Genomic DNA, 21,455 nt, shown 5'->3' with positions numbered 1-21,455 from the left:
GAAGCCGCGGTCATCACGTGAGTTGTGAATTTCAGGTCCGCTATAACCTGGACACGACTGCAGAAATATTCAATCAAGCGCTCTCAAAGTTGGACTAGCAGTAAAGAGGAGCCCTGGCAACCACGAGCAATTGGTCTGTGCAGATACACGCAGACACAGAGATACTACCACGTTACAGACACGGAGATACACAGCGATACAGAAGCACAGATACCACACTCTATAGCTCACCACACTCTACAGCTCACCAGACTCCACAGCTCACCACACTCCACAGCTCACCACACTCCACAGCTCACAACACAACTTACCACACTCAGCTCACCACATTCCACAGCTCACAACACTCCACAGGTCACCACACTCAGCTCACCACACTCCAAAGTTCACCACACAACTCACCACACTCCACAGCTCACCACACTCCACAGCTCAGCACACCCCACCGCTCACCACACAACTCACCACACTCCCCACGCTATCGCTATGAGCCCCACATGCCGCTCACCACACTCATGGTATGAGTAAATTAAGTGAAGTTATTTCCTTTAGCTCATCGTCTGCTTGCAGCCCTAAGCCAGTGGTGGAAGTTCCACATTCCTGTGGCGGAGCCAAAGGCAGTACTTATTTCAGCTTTCCTGAGGGGATAATGGGCTAAGTTAACCACCATCCATGGACGTTAACTAGTAATCTTCCGATTAGCTCAACTGGCACTGGATTAGATTAGATGGGATCCCGGGGTTGGTAATATGCACCACGGAGGTGAGATTTAACTCTCGCACCTGGCATACAGGATCCCGACCCTGACGCCTGCTGGATATTTGGAGTTTGCATGCCTCTCTCCCTGTGGTCGTGTGGATTTTTATCCTGGTCCCTCCGGCTTTTCCCCCTCCACAATTAGAAACACTTCGTTTGAGCTATTTTGTGATAGCAGGTCACATCTGAAAACAAATGGCTATATTGCTCAGTTGGCCTTACCTGGTAAAATAAATAGTAGTTCATAGCTTTGGGAGGCCCTCTCTGGCAATTTCAATATCTTGTCTTTATTGTTTTACTACCACCAATGGTCATTACCAACACTGTTGTTATTTACCTTGGATATGTAATTTCTCTTTAACACGTAGGCTTTCGCGACCAATATTATTCATAATAACGGTTTTTGGGTTAGATCGCGTTTATTTATAAATGTGTCGTAACCCTCCACCACCCGACACGGCCAATCAGCAAAAAAAGGTGTCACGTTGACAAAAGACAAATAATTCACTACTTTAGCCCACCGGTGTGTTGAAGAGTGAATCCACATTTACAGTTTCAGTACGACGTTTCGCTGGTAAATACTTCCAGCATCATCAGGCAATTCGCCAGAATGGTAAAGCCCTCGCTTGCTCCCGGTTTTATATAGAGCAGCAGGGTGACGTCATCACTTAACTCATATCAGGTGCAGAGATTAGAGGCGGAGGGGGGTATTGTAATTATAATCGATTAGTAATCAGTCATTGGTTATGATTAGTAATGAGTTTTAGATTAGTAATTCTTTAAATCAAAATGTAATGTGTATTATTTAATAATACGCTTCCAGGCCGCACTAAGCCGGTAGCTGTCAGAGCGATTAAAGTTGTTCTTGTTCCTCTCAATTTCAATGGATTCTCTAATTAGTTTTTGCCAGTAATAATTAGTTTTACACACCACTACAACATTGTCAAAATCAATTGAGTGTCCTTGTTGACAAGCATGTTCTGCCACTGCCGACAGTTGTGTTTGAGATAATTTAATATTTCTCTGATGTTCTTTTAGTCTTACACTGATGTTACGTCCCGTCTGCCCAATGTAGCAGCTGCCACATGAACAATTAATCCGATATACACCTTCTGTTGATAATTTAGGTAATGCGTCTTTAGTGCAAGATACTAGTTTTTGAATTTTGTGTACTGTACCAAATCTTACTGTAATGTTTTGCTTTTGCAAAACGCGGGCTAATTTGTCAGTTATTCCTGAGATATATGGAATTGTTATTGTTTTAACAATCTGGTCGCTTTCAGCAGTATTGCTTTGCGATCGTGATTTGGCATTCAGTGCTCTGTTAATTTGAGCATTATTGTAGCCATTCTGTCGTAGTGCGTCTTTAACGTGCTTAATCTCTCTCACTAGACTCTCACCATCTGACACTCAGTGAGAGGATTTCCTTCGATTGATCGATGACGACGACGATAATAACAATAATGGTTAATTAAAAACAGCAAGAAGTGAACTTTTTGAGTCTCCGGCTGAGAGTGAGTGGAGGCAGCGGGCGCGTTGTTTGGCTGAGCGCGACAGCGCGGGTTGCCGTGGCGACGAGACGCAGGGCACCCTCCTCCCCTCTCCGCCCTTACAGGGGGCCTCGAGCAGCCCCACCACCACTCAGCTCACCACTCAGCTCACCACTCAGCTCACCACACAGCTCACCACTCAGCTCACCACTCAGCTCACCACTCAGCTTACCACACTCCACAGCCCACCACTCAGCTCACCGCTCAGCTCACCACTCAGCCCACCACTCAGCTCACCGCTCAGCTCACCACAGCTCACCACACAGGTCACCACTCAGCTCACCACTCAGCTCATCACTCAGCTCACCACACTCCACAGCTCACCACTCAGCTCACCACACTCCACAGCTCACCACTCAGCCCACCACACTCCACAGCTCACCACTCAGCTCATCACACTCCACAGCTCACCACACTAAGCTCACCACACTTCACAGCTCACCACTCAGCTCACCACATTCCACAGCTCACCACACTCCACAGCTCACCACACTCCACTGCTCACCACACTCCACAGCTCACCACGCTCAGCAGGTTTAAGCCTGGATACTACTGGCATCATAGACTCAACACAATGCATGACTGCACGGTTAAATAGGCGAGCGGGGACCACTACTTTCGCACCTAATGCCATCCTGATCATGGCCATCATCACCATTGGGTAGACTAATGTCTTTCAGTGTTCTTAACACAATTTATAAACGTGCGTTTAGAGAATTTAGCTGCTACACATGTCCACGTGATCGGCCACTTTCTTGAACTTTCATTCGTGATAGTCAGGTCGCTTCTGAAAAATACCTTTATAGCTCAGTTTGTTTCAATTACCTTTTATTGTTCACTTAATGCTTTCGTGACTGCAGGAATTCATATTCTTTGGGTCTTTCGGTAAAGTCACGGAGATAGGTTAAAAGAAAATAACAACAAATAACAACTACCACGTTTCGATCGCAACACAAGCGTTCGTCATCACGCTTGTGTTGCGATCGAAACGTCGTAGTTTTAATAATGTAATTTTTAGGTTATTTCCTTTGAACCTATCAACGTGACTTTCCCGAAAGACCCAAAGAATATCACCTTTAATTATTTTCACAACTTTATATCATCAAATATCAGAAGCAAAGCAGGCTTGAGCCTCGACCCTGGATCAGTGAGTGGTTTGCGCAGCCGATTGTTGATGTGTAAAGCTGCGTGGCCCTACCCGTTCACGCTGGCGGGACGTGTTGAAGAAGTCTCCTCCACACTGTACCCCAGCAGACATGACCTGCCCGTTCACTCAGTGGCGTTTACCATTCAAACTTTTGGGGCTGACAGAGGCGGGGTGAGGATCAACTGCTGCGCTGCGAGATCGAACTGGCAACCACCGCATTTGCCAGTCGAATGCGGGAACGAACAACACCACGGCAACATCATTCCAATGTGTGTGCGGAATTCCATCTTTATTGAGAAAGTATCAATTCTCTTTGTGAATGCGTATTAACGTTGTTCACTTGGCACCATTGTTGCGTGTTCAGTCTCCATTCACGGTCGTTGGTGACAAAGAGAACGAAAACGGAATGGGTGCACACACAATACTAGGATGATCTTGATTTTAAAAAATATGTAAATCAATGGGGCATTACTCTCTGGTTCTTTCGGTAAAGTCGCGTAGGTAGAAACAAAATAATAATAGATCACGACGTTTCGATCGCAACACAAGCGGCCGTTCTCAGGCGGAAAAAAACAGCGAGAGAGCTGTTACAACAAGGTGATAAAGGTTATAACCTTGTTGTAACAGCGAGAGAGCTGTTACAACCTTGTTTTAAGAGCTGTTACAACAAGGTTGAAACAGTGGAACTGCTCGTTCAGCAGTTCAACTGCTGGATTATTTTTTCCTCCTAAGGATGACCGCTTGTGTTGCGATCGAAACGTTGTGATCTATTATTTTTATAATAATAGATCACAGACACTCGCCAGTGGAGTGGACAACCTCCCGTTGCCATGGCTACGGGGCGGCCCGTTGGGTTCCAACCGTGGACTGTCGTTACGAACCAGTGGGCCACGTGACCACCCCACGTGGTTGAACACGTGGGCCACAGTCGAGTCTTACGAGGAGGAGCAGTGCAGCCGCTCTCTGCTGTTGTGATCGCGATCGAACGGCAAAGATGGATGTGTCCAGATGCAACCCGTACCAAGTGATGCTCACGATGGCGTCTTTAGTCGGATTTGTCACTTGGCAAGGGGTGATGGAGCCGGCCATCTGGCTGCCACCCTCCATACTAAAGGTGAGCGATCACCTGGGGGTTAATTCCCTGATTGGATATCTCGATAACCTGGGTGGCAATGCTGCTAGTCTTGGAAATCCCGATGATCTTGGTGGCAATGCTGCTCTTCTTGGAAATCCCGATGATCTTGGTGGCAATGCTGCTCTTCTTGGAAATCCCGATGATCTTGGTGGCAGTGCTGCTCTTCTTGGAAATCCCGATGATCTTGGTGGCAATGTTGCTCCTCTTGGAAATCCCGATGATCTTGGTGGCAATGCCCCCATGGCATATGCCGACTTTGCTTCGACCGATTTTCCGAGCCAATCGATACCGGACAGCAACGAGAGAGAAGACGTCCCCGCCGAGCAGAGGCCGTGCGACATTCAACCACCGCCGGAGCCGCGAGAGCAGCACCGACATAGCCTCTTGTCGACCGTCATCTCCGCAATCAGCACGGGATTCAGTGCAGTGCAAGTGATCGCGTGGATTTGGGCACGCAAGGTACGTTCATCGCACCGCCGCACTACAACAGTCAAATAACACTTTAGCGTGGGGGTAGCGGTCAACTTTAAAATAAGTTAATATCAAATTTGTATACAGTAGATCGATCCCGGAGGGCATTTTGGTCGATTTGAGGCCGCCTCCCCCGCTACTCCCCTGCGCCTCCGCTACCCCCCCCCCACTACCCCCTCTGCTACCCCCCCACTACCCCCTCCGCTACCCCCCCACTACCCCTCACTACCCCCCCCCCACTATCCCCTCCGCTACCCCTCTCCGCTGCCCCCCTCCGCTACCTCCCCTGCACACTCCCCCTCTACAACCACCACCACCCGAACCAACCCAACCCCGTTTTGGAGGCAGGTACGGGGGACCTGAACAGCGTCAGAATCTCTCTTGAGACTGGAGCAGTCCGATAAGCTATGAGGCTGTTTTAGTCTTTCACAGACGTCCAGTATGGGCGGGTCAGCAAGTTGTAGCGGCAAACAGAGCCGCGGGGCCTGCAGGAGAATGTGCGAGGCCTATAACAGGTCTCTATTCGGATGTTGCTGGCACGGCATCGGACAGGCGCATTAGCTAGTGAGCAGACGAGGCGACGTGACACATCGTGACTTAGTCGTTGTGTCCCTCTGGCCGCGGAGGGTGATGTGGGTGCGGACTGGGATGGTGGGGAGTTTTGGCCATACTTCACCTGGCTAGTCATTAGATCCGGTTCAGGGAGAGGGACGGACAGAGCGCATGCCCGGAGCTCCGTTTGTTTAAAATCATGGCCAGACGCGCAGCACGGCGTGATTCAGAAGTGTGCAGGGAAAGTTCGTTGTAAAGTGTTGCTCAGAGCAGTGTTGTGTAATTATTCAAGAAACACCTCTTACGTTTTATAATACGAGCAAATTAGGAATCAACGAGCTAGCATAAATAATGTTCGTACCTGTACGTCGAGTAATGTTTCTGAACTCCATTTGGAAATACGGAGCGTGAAGAGGTTTTTTTTGCATGCCAGAGATTCCACATCGTTAACGGGAGTGCGTGTGTGTGCCTCCTATTGTGCATCTTGGCTGTTGCTCTGAGAACAGAAGCCGCGTGATGGCGGCCTGAGCCCACAATTGGTGCGGAAGGCGTTTGTCTACAATTCCAAGGCCCGCTATTTCCAAAGGAGGAACCCGCGTGGGGTGAGTCGCAACACTGGGGGCGCACACAGCCGACAACACAACGCTCGTTGCTCGCGATCCACCGATGAGTCCCAGTGAGAAACGATCACGGGGAAACATTTATTATACTTCTTTTGTTCTTTCGGTAAAGTCACGTAGAATGAGAATAAAATAATAAATTGATGAAATAAAATAACACAATAATATTCTCACGACGTTTCGGCCATAGCGGGAAACAGAGCCGTGGGGCCGAAACGTCGTGAGAATATTTTTGTGTTATTTTATTTTATCAATTTATTATTTTATTCTCATTCTACGTGACTTACCGAAAGAACAAAAGAAGTATAATAAATGTTTCCCCGTGAATATATATAATATATTATTGTAATATATTATTGTTTAATATATAAACAATAATATATATTTCTATATATTTTATTATTTTATAAAGTCACGTTGAAGGGAAACAATAAAATATATAATATATAAATATATATATGACTTTACCGAAAGAACAAAAGAAGTATAATAAATGTTTCCCCGTGAATATATATAATATATTATTGTTTAATATATAAACAATAATATATATTTCTATATATTTTATTATTTTATAAAGTCACGTTGAAGGGAAACAGTAAAATATATAATATATAAACAATAATATATATTTTATTATTTTATAAAGTCACGTTGAAGGGAAACAATAAAATATATAATATATAAACAACAATATATTTTTCGATTTAACGCTTTCGTGACTGCAATGATTCATCTTCTTTGGTTCTTTCGGTAAAGTCACGTAGAATGAGAATACAATAATAAATTGCTAAAGTTGAGGGTAAGAATCCACCCATTTTTTTGCCATATAGCATTGTGATATATAACGACTTATTGTTGGTAGCTTAGCTGATTGGAGAATATAGAGTTTATTGATAACATTAAGGTAATTTATATTTTAGTTTTTATTGGTTCACTATATAGTACTGTGAATAGCTCAGATGTGTAGGCCTTGACTTCAACATAGTCATTTCTGTGACCAGTCACTAGCTAATCACTCAGTTATTTCAATGCTAAATTCGCCTAGTTATTTCAATGCTAAATTCTCCTGTTTGATTTGTACTAAGTGCCTCGGTGAATGTGTATGGTCTGACTTTAACGTAGCTATTTCTGTGAGCAGTTACAAGCTAATCACTCAGCTATTTCAATGCTAAATTCTATGCTAATTCCATTGTCAAGGGGTGCCTCTGCGGATGTGTATGCTTTAACTTAGCTATTTCAATTGCTAAATTCTATGCTAATTCCATTGTCAAGGGGTGCCTCTGCAGATGTGTATGCTTTAACTTTTAACATAACTATTTCTGTGACCAGTCACAAGCTAATCATTCAGCCATTTCAATGCTAAATTATATGCTAATTCCTTTGTCAAGGCGCTTTGTTCCTCTCACACAGCTTAAAAGCCGTAATCTGAACGTGGTTCTTTCACTCCAGCGCTGTCCTACCAGACAGTCTCGTCCCTTCACCTGATGAAGGCCGCTTGTGTTGTGGCCGAAACGTCGTGAAAATATTATTGTGTTATTTTATTTTATCAATTTATTATTTTATTCTCATTCTACGTGACTTTATCGAAAGAACCAAAGAAGAACAATATATTTATATATATTTTATTATTTTCTTGTTTCCCTTCAACGTGACTTTACCGAAAGAGCTAAGAATATTTATTATACTCTTTGGTTCTTTCGGTAAAGTCACGTAGGTAGAAAAATAATAGATCACGACGTTTCGATCGCAACACAAGCAATCGTCATCAGGTGGGACAACCACAGCAAGACCACCTGATGACGATTGCTTGTGTTGCGATCGAAACTTCGTGATCTATTGTTTTTCTACCTACGTGACTTTTACCGAAAGAACCAAAGAAAATGGATTCCTGCAGTCACGAAAGCTTCAAATCAAGATTGAAACAAATATTGTTTGACTGGGTATTGCATTGTACATTCCTGCATCATACATTATACATCACACATTCTTGAAGATACAAGTTCGATTATCGTGATCTGAAACTGAAAAATGCTAATCAGATGCCATGCGTATAAATTTTGGGTTGGATTGGAAATTGAGCTGTGTACATATCTGTCCATTCCATCCCTGGATTCCTCCCCTATCCATAAATGGTTCTGCATTCACGTGAGCCTATTGTTACAGTTGTCATTGTGAAGCTGACGGTGATTCTGATCACAGTTCTGTAGTATAAATATACACAGGTCTGTGCGTAACTCCGAACGATTGCAGCAGCTGAAATAGAACGCGACTTTGTCCCGCGTGCAAACCCAGGTGATGGTTATCCGCACGCTTCTCGTCAGCAAGGAGGACGCTGGGAGGCCCCGCAAGATGAAAGACTTCGCTGGCAGCGTGATGACCGGAAGAAGACGTGTCCAAGACGGCGGTGGCCCAGCGAAGACAACGAGCCCTTGGAGTCTTCCCAGCCTGCCAAGCTGGATTCGGCGGCAATAGCGAAATCGGGATAGAACTGTTATAAAACTGGGGGAAAAAAAATATATATAATAATAACAAAAACATGTTCATTTATTATCTACTACAATAAATATTTATTTCCGAAGAAAATCACTTGTGATATTTCTTCATGGTTGGTTCACTGCTTTATTTACACACCTGTGTTAAAATCCTATGGTTTACAATGTTTTTAAAAATAAAACTCATAATTAAGGCTATGGGGTTGTCACAGAAGCCGCGGTCATCACGTGAGTTGTGAATTTCAGGTCCGCTATAACCTGGACACGACTGCAGAAATATTCAATCAAGCGCTCTCGAAGTTGGACTAGCAGTAAAGAGGAGCCCTGGCAACCACGAGCAATTGGTCTGTGCAGATACACGCAGACACAGAGATACTACCACGTTACAGACACGGAGATACACAGCGATACAGAAGCACAGATACCACACTCTATAGCTCACCACACTCTACAGCTCACCAGACTCCACAGCTCACCACACTCCACAGCTCACCACACTCCACAGCTCACAACACAACTTACCACACTCAGCTCACCACATTCCACAGCTCACAACACTCCACAGGTCACCACACTCAGCTCACCACACTCCAAAGTTCACCACACAACTCACCACACTCCACAGCTCACCACACTCCACAGCTCAGCACACCCCACCGCTCACCACACAACTCACCACACTCCCCACGCTATCGCTATGAGCCCCACATGCCGCTCACCACACTCATGGTATGAGTAAATTAAGTGAAGTTATTTCCTTTAGCTCATCGTCTGCTTGCAGCCCTAAGCCAGTGGTGGAAGTTCCACATTCCTGTGGCGGAGCCAAAGGCAGTACTTATTTCAGCTTTCCTGAGGGGATAATGGGCTAAGTTAACCACCATCCATGGACGTTAACTAGTAATCTTCCGATTAGCTCAACTGGCACTGGATTAGATTAGATGGGATCCCGGGGTTGGTAATATGCACCACGGAGGTGAGATTTAACTCTCGCACCTGGCATACAGGATCCCGACCCTGACGCCTGCTGGATATTTGGAGTTTGCATGCCTCTCTCCCTGTGGTCGTGTGGATTTTTATCCTGGTCCCTCCGGCTTTTCCCCCTCCACAATTAGAAACACTTCGTTTGAGCTATTTTGTGATAGCAGGTCACATCTGAAAACAAATGGCTATATTGCTCAGTTGGCCTTACCTGGTAAAATAAATAGTAGTTCATAGCTTTGGGAGGCCCTCTCTGGCAATTTCAATATCTTGTCTTTATTGTTTTACTACCACCAATGGTCATTACCAACACTGTTGTTATTTACCTTGGATATGTAATTTCTCTTTAACACGTAGGCTTTCGCGACCAATATTATTCATAATAAAGGTTTTTGGGTTAGATCGCGTTTATTTATAAATGTGTCGTAACCCTCCACCACCCGACACGGCCAATCAGCAAAAAAAGTGTCACGTTGACAAAAGACAAATAATTCACTACTTTAGCCCACCGGTGTGTTGAAGAGTGAATCCACATTTACAGTTTCAGTACGACGTTTCGCTGGTAAATACATCCAGCATCATCGGCAATTCGCCAGAATGGTAAAGCCCTCGCTTGCTCCCGGTTTTATATAGAACAGCAGGGTGACGTCATCACTTAACTCATATCAGGTGCAGTGATTAGAGGCGGAGGGGGGTATTGTAATTATAATCGATTAGTAATCAGTCATTGGTTATGATTAGTAATGAGTTGTAGATTAGTAATTCTTTAATCAAAATGTAATGTGTATTATTTAATAATACGCTTCCAGGCCGCACTAAACCTTTAGCTGTCAAAGCGATTAAAGTTATTCTTGTTCCTCTCAATTTCAATGGATTCTCTAATTAGTCTTTGCCAGTAATAATTAGTTTTACACACCACTGCAACATTGTCAAAATCAATTGAGTGTCCTTGTTGACAAGCATGTTCTGCCACTGCCGGTAGTTGTGTTTGAGATAATTTAATATTTCTCTGATGTTCTTTTAGTCTTACACTGATGTTACGTCCCGTCTGCCCAATGTAGCAGCTGCCACATAAACAATTAATCCGATAGACACCTTCTGTTGATAATTTAGGTAATGCGCCTTTAGTGCAAGATACTAGTTTTTGAATTTTGTGTACTGTACCAAATCTTACTGTAATGTTTTGCTTTTGCAAAACAAGGGCTAATTTGTCAGTTACTCCTGAGATGTATGGAATTTTTATTGTTTTAACAATCTGGTCGCTTTCAGCAGTATTGCTTTGCGATCGTGATTTGGCATTCAGTGCTCTGTTAATTTGAGCATTATTGTAGCCATTCTGTCGTAGTGCGTCTTTAACGTGCTTAATCTCTCTCACTAGACTCTCACCATCTGACACTGTTTTAGCCCGATGTATGAGCGTCTTGATAAGAGAGGATTTCTGAGCTGGATGATGATGTGATTCTGCATTCAGATAGGCATCAGTGTGCGTTTGCTTTCTGTAAACGCTGCGTGTTATTTTACCGTTTAAGCCATGTCCAAGCAAAATATCTAGGAATGGGAGTGTGTTATTCACCTCCATTTCCATGGTGAAATGGATAGCCGGGTTTTGTGCATTGAGATTATTTAGAAAATCATTAAGTGTATCTTTACCATGTGGCCAGACAACCAAAGTGTCATCCACATATCTAAACCAAAAGGATGGTTTTAATGTGCTCGAGGCAAGTGCTCTTATTTCAAAGTTTTCCATGTACAAATTTGCTATAGCAGGGGATAAAGGAGAACCCATTGCTGCTCCTTCCTTTTGTTTAAAGAAATCCCCTCTCCATAAGAAGTGTTATTTAAACAATGGCCAGCAAGTTTCGGAATATCTTTTGGTAAACCGGTATTCTTTACTAGTGTATCAAGTAATATAAAACCTTGTATATGTTTGGTCATTTTTGTTATCCAGTGCAGGATGAGGGCCTCACCGTGCCACGTGAGCTGCTGGGATTAGCTGCCCATACTTCAACGCACTAGTAGTCAACGTGGGTTAGTCGAGCCGAGAAGTAAAGAGCGATGTCATGAATTTCACTACACTGCCCTCTGCTTCCCCTACACGTAAGCCACTTACAAGAAACTGACATGCACATGGCCACCCATCCAGGCACTATCCAGGTTCAACCCCACTCAGCATTGATGAGATCTGTGCATTTTGGGCCATTTTATCAAAGGCTATACAGTAATGCATTAGAAGAGCTAAATGAAATGTTTTGGCCAATCCCTCATATAATGTCATACGGCATATTTACCTGTATATTATAGATGCTACTGTATTGCAATATATTTACCTGCACATTTTAGGCACAATTGTACAACACACGATTATGCCAAAAAAATATATCAGTTTGAAAATGTGGAAAACTATATTGTCTTGTTTGTATAGGTCTGGCAGCACTGAAGAAATAATATAACAAAAAATCTAAACAGCGTGCATTTCAGGTGAACGGGACACATCTCCGGTTACCGCCGGTGTCAGGGAAAATCTGAAACCACCAGGACCCATTCACATCTGTAAACTAAGAGCATAGGGCATATGACCGTGCATGTATTCAATGTATTATAAGAAAAGCAGGGCTTTTCACAGACGAGCATTTCAGGCTTTAACCTGAACCAAAATAATCCCATTTCAGTGTGTCTGGCGAGACGACACTGTGCAGTTTGACATAACTCGCAAATGTCTTTATGCAGTGCCGTGGCTCATAGTGGTTTTTTTCTTTAAATGCGTCTTCTAAAAGTAAATATAAAGGGCATTTTTGTATTTTAAGACTGACCTTTCATGAATAAAACTTCCATCGATAACAATGTACGTGTATTCTAATTGCCAAACAATTTGTACCCTAAAACGGTATAAACATATTACATATGTGGGATATTAAACGGACAGTCGAAATTGTAATTGAGCAATAATACGTATTGTATTCATCCTGTGAAGCCTGGACTGAGCTCGACTGTTTTTTTAATGACGGTTCGATTCCCAGCCTTGGCAAACCAGTGGTGTTCGATAACTGTGCAACCCCGATCCTCACTAACCTTCACCGACCTGTACCGACCAACAAGATAAAGTATCGTCAAAAAAACCTCCACGGTCTACATGGCGTGGAGACGAAGCCTCCATCCAGGAGTGTAAGTACAGGGGGTCTGAACGATAAGCGTCATGTCGAACATGCCAAACGTTGACGCGCGTGTGGTCGTGGCAAGACAGGGCACGTGAGGCGTCTTGGGACACACGCCCAGTTGCCAAGTAAAATCTGCCACACACACAGAACACTCCCTCAGATGGAGCTGTCCAGGCTAAGCTCCGGAAAAAAATATCCACCCCCTGTCAGAGGTAGGGGGCAGTTGTCTGGGGATTTGGGGGGGGTCCCAGGAAAATGTCATGAAAGATTAAGCCCTGGAAATGTCCATATAAAACCCAATGTACCATGTACGGTTACGTTTTGCTAATCCACTGCTGGATGGTCTCCTCTCCACGCCGTGCGGGTCGTGGTAGGGGGGGGGGGTGTATTTGACCATACTTCACCACACTCTTTGGTTCTATTCCGTAAAGTCACGTAGGTAAAAAATAAAACAACAAAAATCACGACGTTTCGGCCACAACACAAGTGGCCTTCATCAGGCGAAGGGACCGTAGTGTCCACGTTAGTAAGTGCAGACTTGATGTTGTTTGTTATCAGCTACGTCCGGACGGGACTGGAACTCAGGTAGTCCACAAGGCAGTGGTCCACTCACGGCTGCATCACCACTCCCCCCCAGGCACGTGGCAAGAACACAGAAATAACAATAGTAACAGTGATGATGGCCATGCCTCGGTTGGCATTAGATGCGAATGAAGTTCAACATTCATACGTAGGGCTGTCCCGTGCTGTCAAACCATACAGTAGTCCCCGCTCGCCCATTTAACCGTGCAGTCATGCATGGCGATGCATCTATGATGCCAGTTGCATCCAGTCTCAAACCTGCTGAGCTTCCGAGATCAGACGCATTCCGAGTTTATTTTCTCCAAAACCGGAAAACCATTATCACCATCATCCTCCCTTCCCCTCCAAGTTCCTAAACACGGTGTAACCTTTCTCAACTCGGGACGCGTACTGCACGTACAGGTGTGTCACGCAAGCTCGCATCCATTCTACAAAATACGAAGAGAGTGGCGATGTTTGTTGCCGGCCGCTCTGGTGTCGTTTTCGGGCCTCCTTGCGTGTGCCACACCGCGCTTGCCGACACCGCGGTCCTTTTAAATCGTCAACGACAAGTCGGTGTGTCAAGTCGGTGTGCACGTTGATGAACGTAAATCCGTGCGAATTGTCAACGCTGCTGATACACACACACACGACAAAGATCCCCCGTGTAGCCTGTAACAGACTGAAGGGGCAAGTGCTGTTAGCGAGCAGCACCTATTGAAGGCCGGAATGGTACACGAGGGGGGGGGGGGTGTGGGTGGTCAGCACCACGCCCGGCCGCCTTTGTCTCCCCAGAGATGTTTACGCACCGCACCAGGTACTCATTTGAGGCCGTGAGCGGTAATCGAACTCTGGGTTCGTGGCGCAGCGTAGCGCTAACCGCTGCACCACCGCTCCTCGCACAGCACGCGCCCCGCAAGTCACCAAGAGTCGTCGAGAGGGTGACGATGACGACAGTGGCGGCGTCTTCGTCGCCTCGCCTCGTCACCCACCACCACCATCATCATCAGAGTTACACATCTGGGAAACGTTTTACTCACCAAGGGATTCAGACCGCTCGATCACCATCCTCCTCCTGTTTAACACGTAGGCTTTCGCGACCAATATTATTCATAATAACGGTTTTTGGGTTAGATCGCGTTTATTTATAAATGTGTCGTAACCCTCCACCACCCGACACGGCCAATCAGCAAAAAAAGGTGTCACGTTGACAAAAGACAAATAATTCACTACTTTAGCCCACCGGTGTGTTGAAGAGTGAATCCACATTTACAGTTTGAGTACGACGTTTCGCTGGTAAATACTTCCAGCATCATCGGGCAATTCGCCAGAATGGTAAAGCCCTCGCTTGCTCCCGGTTTTATATAGAGCAGCAGGGTGACGTCATCACTTAACTCATATCAGGTGCAGAGATTAGAGGCGGAGGGGGGTATTGTAATTATATAATCGATTAGTAATCAGTCATTGGTTATGATTTGTAATGAGTTGTAGATTAGTAATTCTTTAAATCAAAATGTAATGTGTATTATTTAATAATACGCTTCCAGGCCGCACTAAGCCGGTAGCTGTCAGAGCGATTAAAGTTGTTCTTGTTCCTCTCAATTTCAATGGATTCTCTAATTAGTCTTTGCCAGTAATAATTCGTTTACACACCACTGCAACATTGTCAAAATCAATTGAGTGTCCTTGTTGACAAGCATATTCTGCCACTGCCGAGAGTTGTGTTTGAGATAATTTAATATTTCTCTGATGTTCTTTTAGTCTTACACTGATGTTACGTCCCGTCTGCCCAATGTAGCAGCTGCCACATGAACAATTAATCCGATATACACCTTCTGTTGATAGTTTAGGTAATGCGTCTTTAGTGCAAGATACTAGTTTTTGAATTTTGTGTACTGTACCAAATCTTACTGTAATGTTTTGCCTTTGCAAAACGCGGGCTAATTTGTCAGTTATTCCTGAGATATATGGAATTTTTATTGTTTTAACAATCTGGTCGCTTTCAGCAGTATTGCTTTGCGATCGTGATTTGGCATTCAGTGCTCTGTTAATTTGAGCATTATTGTAGCCATTCTGTCGTAGTGCGTCTTTAACGTGTTTAATCTCTCTCACTAGACTCTCACCATCTGACACTCAGTGAGTGTCAAACGTCGTACTCAAACTGTAAATGTGGATTCACTCTTCAACACACCGGTGGGCTAAAGTAGTGAATTATTTGTCTTTTGTCAACGTGACACTTTTTTGCTGATTGGCCGTGTCGGGTGGTGGAGGGTTACGACACATTTATAAATAAACGCGATCTAACCCAAAAACCGTTATGAACATCCTCCTGCTGCTGCTGCTGTCAAAGACGACTCTTTCGATCGCGATAACGCTGCCTATGATTTCCTTCGATTGATCGATGACGTCAACGACGATAATAACAATAATGGTTAATTAAAAACAGCAAGAAGTGAACTTTTTGAGTCTCCGGCTGAGAGTGAGTGGAGGCAGCGGGCGCGTTGTTTGGCTGAGCGCGACAGCGCGGGTTGCCGTGGCGACGAGACGCAGGGCACCCTCCTCCCCTCTCCGCCCTTACAGGGGGCCTCGAGCAGCCCCACCACCACTCAGCTCACCACTCAGCTCACCACTCAGCTTACCACACTCCACAGCTCACCACTCAGCTCACCACTCAGCTCACCACTCAGCTCACCACTCAGCTCACCACTCAGCTCACCACTCAGCCCACCACTCAGCCCACCACTCAGCCCACCGCTCAGCTCACCGCTCAGCTCACCACTCAGCTCACCACTCAGCTCATCACTCAGCTCACCACACTCCACAGCTCACCACTCAGCTCACCACACTCCACAGCTCACCACTCAGCCCACCACACTCCACAGCTCACCACTCAGCTCATCACACTCCACAGCTCACCACACTAAGCTCACCACACTTCACAGCTCACCACTCAGCTCACCACATTCCACAGCTCACCACACTCCACAGCTCACCACACTCCACTGCTCACCACACTCCACAGCTCACCACGCTCAGCAGGTTTAAGCCTGGATACTACTGGCATCATAGACTCAACACAATGCATGACTGCACGGTTAAATAGGCGAGCGGGGACCACTACTTTCGCACCTAATGCCATCCTGATCATGGCCATCATCACCATTGGGTAGACTAATGTCTTTCAGTGTTCTTAACACAATTTATAAACGTGCGTTTAGAGAATTTAGCTGCTACACATGTCCACGTGATCGGCCAATTTCTTGAACTATCATTCGTGATAGTCAGGTCGCTTCTGAAAAATACCTTTATAGCTCAGTTTGCTTCAATTACCTTTTATTGTTCACTTAATGCTTTCGTGATTGCAGGAATTCATATTCTTTGGGTCTTTCGGTAAAGTCACGTAGATAGGTTAAAAGAAAATAACAACAAATAACAACTACCACGTTTCGATCGCAACACAAGCGTTCGTCATCACGCTTGTGTTGCGATCGAAACGTCGTAGTTTTAATAATGTAATTTTTTGGTTATTTCCTTTGAACCTATCAACGTGACTTTCCCGAAAGACCCAAAGAATATCACCTTTAATTATTTTCACAACTTTATATCATCAAATATCAGAAGCAAAGCAGGCTTGAGCCTCGACCCTGGATCAGTGAGTGGTTTGCGCAGCCGATTGTTGATGTGTAAAGCTGCGTGGCCCTACCCGTTCACGCTGGCGGGACGTGTTGAAGAAGTCTCCTCCACACTGTACCCCAGCAGACATGACCTGCCCGTTCACTCAGTGGCGTTTACCATTCAAACTTTTGGGGCTGACAGAGGCGGGGTGAGGATCAACTGCTGCGCTGCGAGATCGAACTGGCAACCACCGCATTTGCCAGTCGAATGCGGGAACGAACAACACCACGGCAACATCATTCCAATGTGTGTGCGGAATTCCATCTTTATTGAGAAAGTATCAATTCTCTTTGTGAATGCGTATTAACGTTGTTCACTTGGCACCATTGTTGCGTGTTCAGTCTCCATTCACGGTCGTTGGTGACAAAGAGAACGAAAACGGAAGGGGTGCACACACAATACTAGGATGATCTTGATTTTAAAAAATATGTAAATCAATGGGGCATTACTCTCTGGTTCTTTCGGTACAGTCGCGTAGGTAGAAACAAAATAATAATAATAATAGATCACGACGTTTCGATCGCAACACAAGCGGCCGTTCTCAGGCGGAAAAAAACAGCGAGAGAGCTGTTACAACAAGGTGATAAAGGTTATAACCTTGTTGTAACAGCGAGAGAGCTGTTACAACAAGGTGATAAAGGTTATAACCTTGTAACAGCGAGAGAGCTGTTACAACCTTGTTTTAAGAGCTGTTACAACAAGGTTGAAACAGTGGAACTGCTCGTTCAGCAGTTCAACTGCTGGATTATTTTTTTCCTCCTAAGGATGACCGCTTGTGTTGTGATCGAAACGTTGTGATCTATTATTATTTTTATAATAATAGATCACAGACACTCGCCAGTGGAGTGGACAACCTCCCGTTGCCATGGCTACGGGGCGGCCCGTTGGGTTCCAACCGTGGACTGTCGTTACGAACCAGTGGGCCACGTGACCACCCCACGTGGTTGAACACGTGGGCCACAGTCGAGTCTTACGAGGAGGAGCAGTGCAGCCGCTCTCTGCTGTTGTGATCGCGATCGAACGGCAAAGATGGATGTGTCCAGATGCAACCCGTACCAAGTGATGCTCACGATGGCGTCTTTAGTCGGATTTGTCACTTGGCAAGGGGTGATGGAGCCGGCCATCTGGCTGCCACCCTCCATACTAAAGGTGAGCGATCACCTGGGGGTTAATTCCCTGATTGGATATCTCGATAACCTGGGTGGCAATGCTGCTAGCCTTGGAAATCCCGATGATCTTGGTGGCAATGCCCCCATGGCATATGCCGACTTTGCTTCGACCGATTTTCCGAGCCAATCGATACCGGACAGCAACGAGAGAGAAGACGTCCCCGCCGAGCAGAGGCCGTGCGACATTCAACCACCGCCGGAGCCGCGAGAGCAGCACCGACATAGCCTCTTGTCGACCGTCATCTCCGCAATCAGCACGGGATTCAGTGCAGTGCAAGTGATCGCGTGGATTTGGGCACGCAAGGTACGTTCATCGCACCGCCGCACTACAACAGTCAAATAACACTTTAGCGTGGGGGTAGCGGTCAACTTTAAAATAAGTTAATATCAAATTTGTATACAGTAGATCGATCCCGGAGGGCATTTTGGTCGATTTGAGGCCGCCTCCCCCGCTACTCCCCTGCGCCCCCGCTACCCCCCACTACCCCCTCCGCTACCCCCCCACTACCCCTCACTACCCCCCCACTATCCCCACCGCTACCCCCCTCCGCTACCCCTCTCCGCTACCCCCCTCCGCTACCTCCCCTGCACACTCCCCCTCTACAACCACCACCACCCGAACCAACCCAACCCCGTTTTGGAGGCAGGTACGGGGGACCTGAACAGCGTCAGAATCTCTCTTGAGACTGGAGCAGTCCGATAAGCTATGAGGCTGTTTTAGTCTTTCACAGACGTCCAGTATGGGCGGGTCAGCAAGTTGTAGCGGCAAACAGAGCCGCGGGGCCTGCAGGAGAATGTGCGAGGCCTATAACAGGTCTCTATTCGGATGTTGCTGGCACGGCATCGGACAGGCGCATTAGCTAGTGAGCAGATGAGGCGACGTGACACATCGTGACTTAGTCGTTGTGTCCCTCTGGCCGCGGAGGGTGATGTGGGTGCGGACTGGGATGGTGGGGAGTTTTGGCCATACTTCACCTGGCTAGTCATTAGATCCGGTTCAGGGAGAGGGACGGACAGAGCGCATGCCCGGAGCTCCGTTTGTTTAAAATCATGGCCAGACGCGCAGCACGGCGTGATTCAGAAGTGTGCAGGGAAAGTTCGTTGTAAAGTGTTGCTCAGAGCAGTGTTGTGTAATTATTCAAGAAACACCTCTTACGTTTTATAATACGAGCAAATTAGGAATCAACGAGCTAGCATAAATAATGTTCGTACCTGTACGTCGAGTAATGTTTCTGAACTCCATTTGGAAATACGGAGCGTGAAGAGTTTTTTTTGCATGCCAGAGATTCCACATCGTTAACGGGAGTGCGTGTGTGTGCCTCTTATTGTACATCTTGGCTGTTGCTCTGAGAACAGAAGCCGCGTGATGGCGGCCTGAGCCCACAATTGGTGCGGAAGGCGTTTGTCTACAATTCCAAGGCCCGCTATTTCCAAAGGAGGAACCCGCGTGGGGTGAGTCGCAACACTGGGGGCGCACACAGCCGACAACACAACGCTCGTTGCTCGCGATCCACCGATGAGTCCCAGTGAGAAACGATCACGGGGAAACATTTATTATACTTCTTTTGTTCTTTCGGTAAAGTCACGTAGAATGAGAATAAAATAATAAATTGATAAAATAAAATAACACAATAATATTCTCACGACGTTTCGGCCCCACGGCTCTGTTTCCCGCTATGGCCGAAACGTCGTGAGAATATTATTGTGTTATTTTATTTTATCAATTTATTATTTTATTCTCATTCTACGTGATTTTACCGAAAGAACCAAAGAAGATGAATCATTGCAGTCACGAAAGCTTTAAATCGATATTTATTATACTTTTGATTTAAAGCTTTCGTGACTGCAGTAATTCATATTCTTAGCTCTTTCGGTAAAGTCACGTTGAAGGGAAACAATAAAATAATAAAAAATATATAAATATATTATTGTTTATATATTATATATTTTATTGTTTCCCTTCAACGTGACTTTATAAAATAATAAAATATATAGAAATATATATTATTGTTTATATATTATATATTTTATTGTTTTCCTTCAACGTGACTTTACCGAAAGAGCTAAGAACATGAATTACTGCAGTCACGAAAGCTTTAAATCAAAAGTATAATAAATTTCGATTTAGAGCTTTCGTGACTGCAATGATTCATCTTCTTTGGTTCTTTCGGTAAAGTCACGTAGAATGAGAATAAAATAATAAATTGATAAAATAAAATAACACAATAATATTCTCACGACGTTTCGGTCCCGCGGCTCTATTTCCCGCTATGGCCGAAACGTCGTGAGAATATTATTGTGTTATTTTATTTTATCAATTTATTATTTTATTCTCATTCTACGTGACTTACCGAAAGAACAAAAGAAGTATAATAAATGTTTCCCCGTGAATATATATAATATATTATTGTAATATATTATTGTAATATATTATTGTTTAATATATAAACAATAATATATATTATTGTTTAATATATAAACAATAATATATATTTCTATATATTTTATTATTTTATAAAGTCACGTTGAAGGGAAACAATAAAATATATAATATATAAACAATAATATATATTTCTATATATTTATATATTATATATTTTATTGTTTCCCTTCAACGTGACTTTATAAAATAATAAAATATATATTACTGTTTATATATTATATATTTTATTGTTTCCCTTCAACGTGACTTTACCGAAAGAGCTAAGCATATGAATTACTGCAGTCACGAAAGCTTTAAATCAAAAGTATAATAAATTTCGATTTAAAGCTTTCGTGACTGCAATGATTCATCTTCTTTGGTTCTTTTGGTAAAGTCACGTAGAATGAGAATAAAATAATAAATTGATAAAATAAAATAACACAATAATATTCTCACGACGTTTCGGCCCCGTGGCTCTGTTTCCCGCTATGGCCGAAACGTCGTGAGAATATTATTGTGTTATTTTATTTTATCAATTTATTATTTTATTCTCATTCTATGTGACTTTACCGAAAGAACAAAAGAAGTATAATAAATGTTTCCCCGTGAATATATATAATATATTATTGTTTAATATATAAACAATAATATATATAAACAATAATATATATAAACAATAATATATATATATTTTATTATTTTATAAAGTCACGTTGAAGGGAAACAATAAAATATATAATATAAACAATAATATATATTTTATTATTTT

This window comes from Petromyzon marinus, chromosome 50 (genome assembly GCF_048934315.1).
Source record: "Petromyzon marinus isolate PM22_M1 ecotype Great Lakes invasive population chromosome 50, UKy_Petmar_22M1.pri1.0, whole genome shotgun sequence".
In the NCBI taxonomy this organism is placed as follows: domain Eukaryota; kingdom Metazoa; phylum Chordata; class Hyperoartia; order Petromyzontiformes; family Petromyzontidae; genus Petromyzon; species Petromyzon marinus.
Note: the sequence above shows the minus strand (reverse complement) of the source record.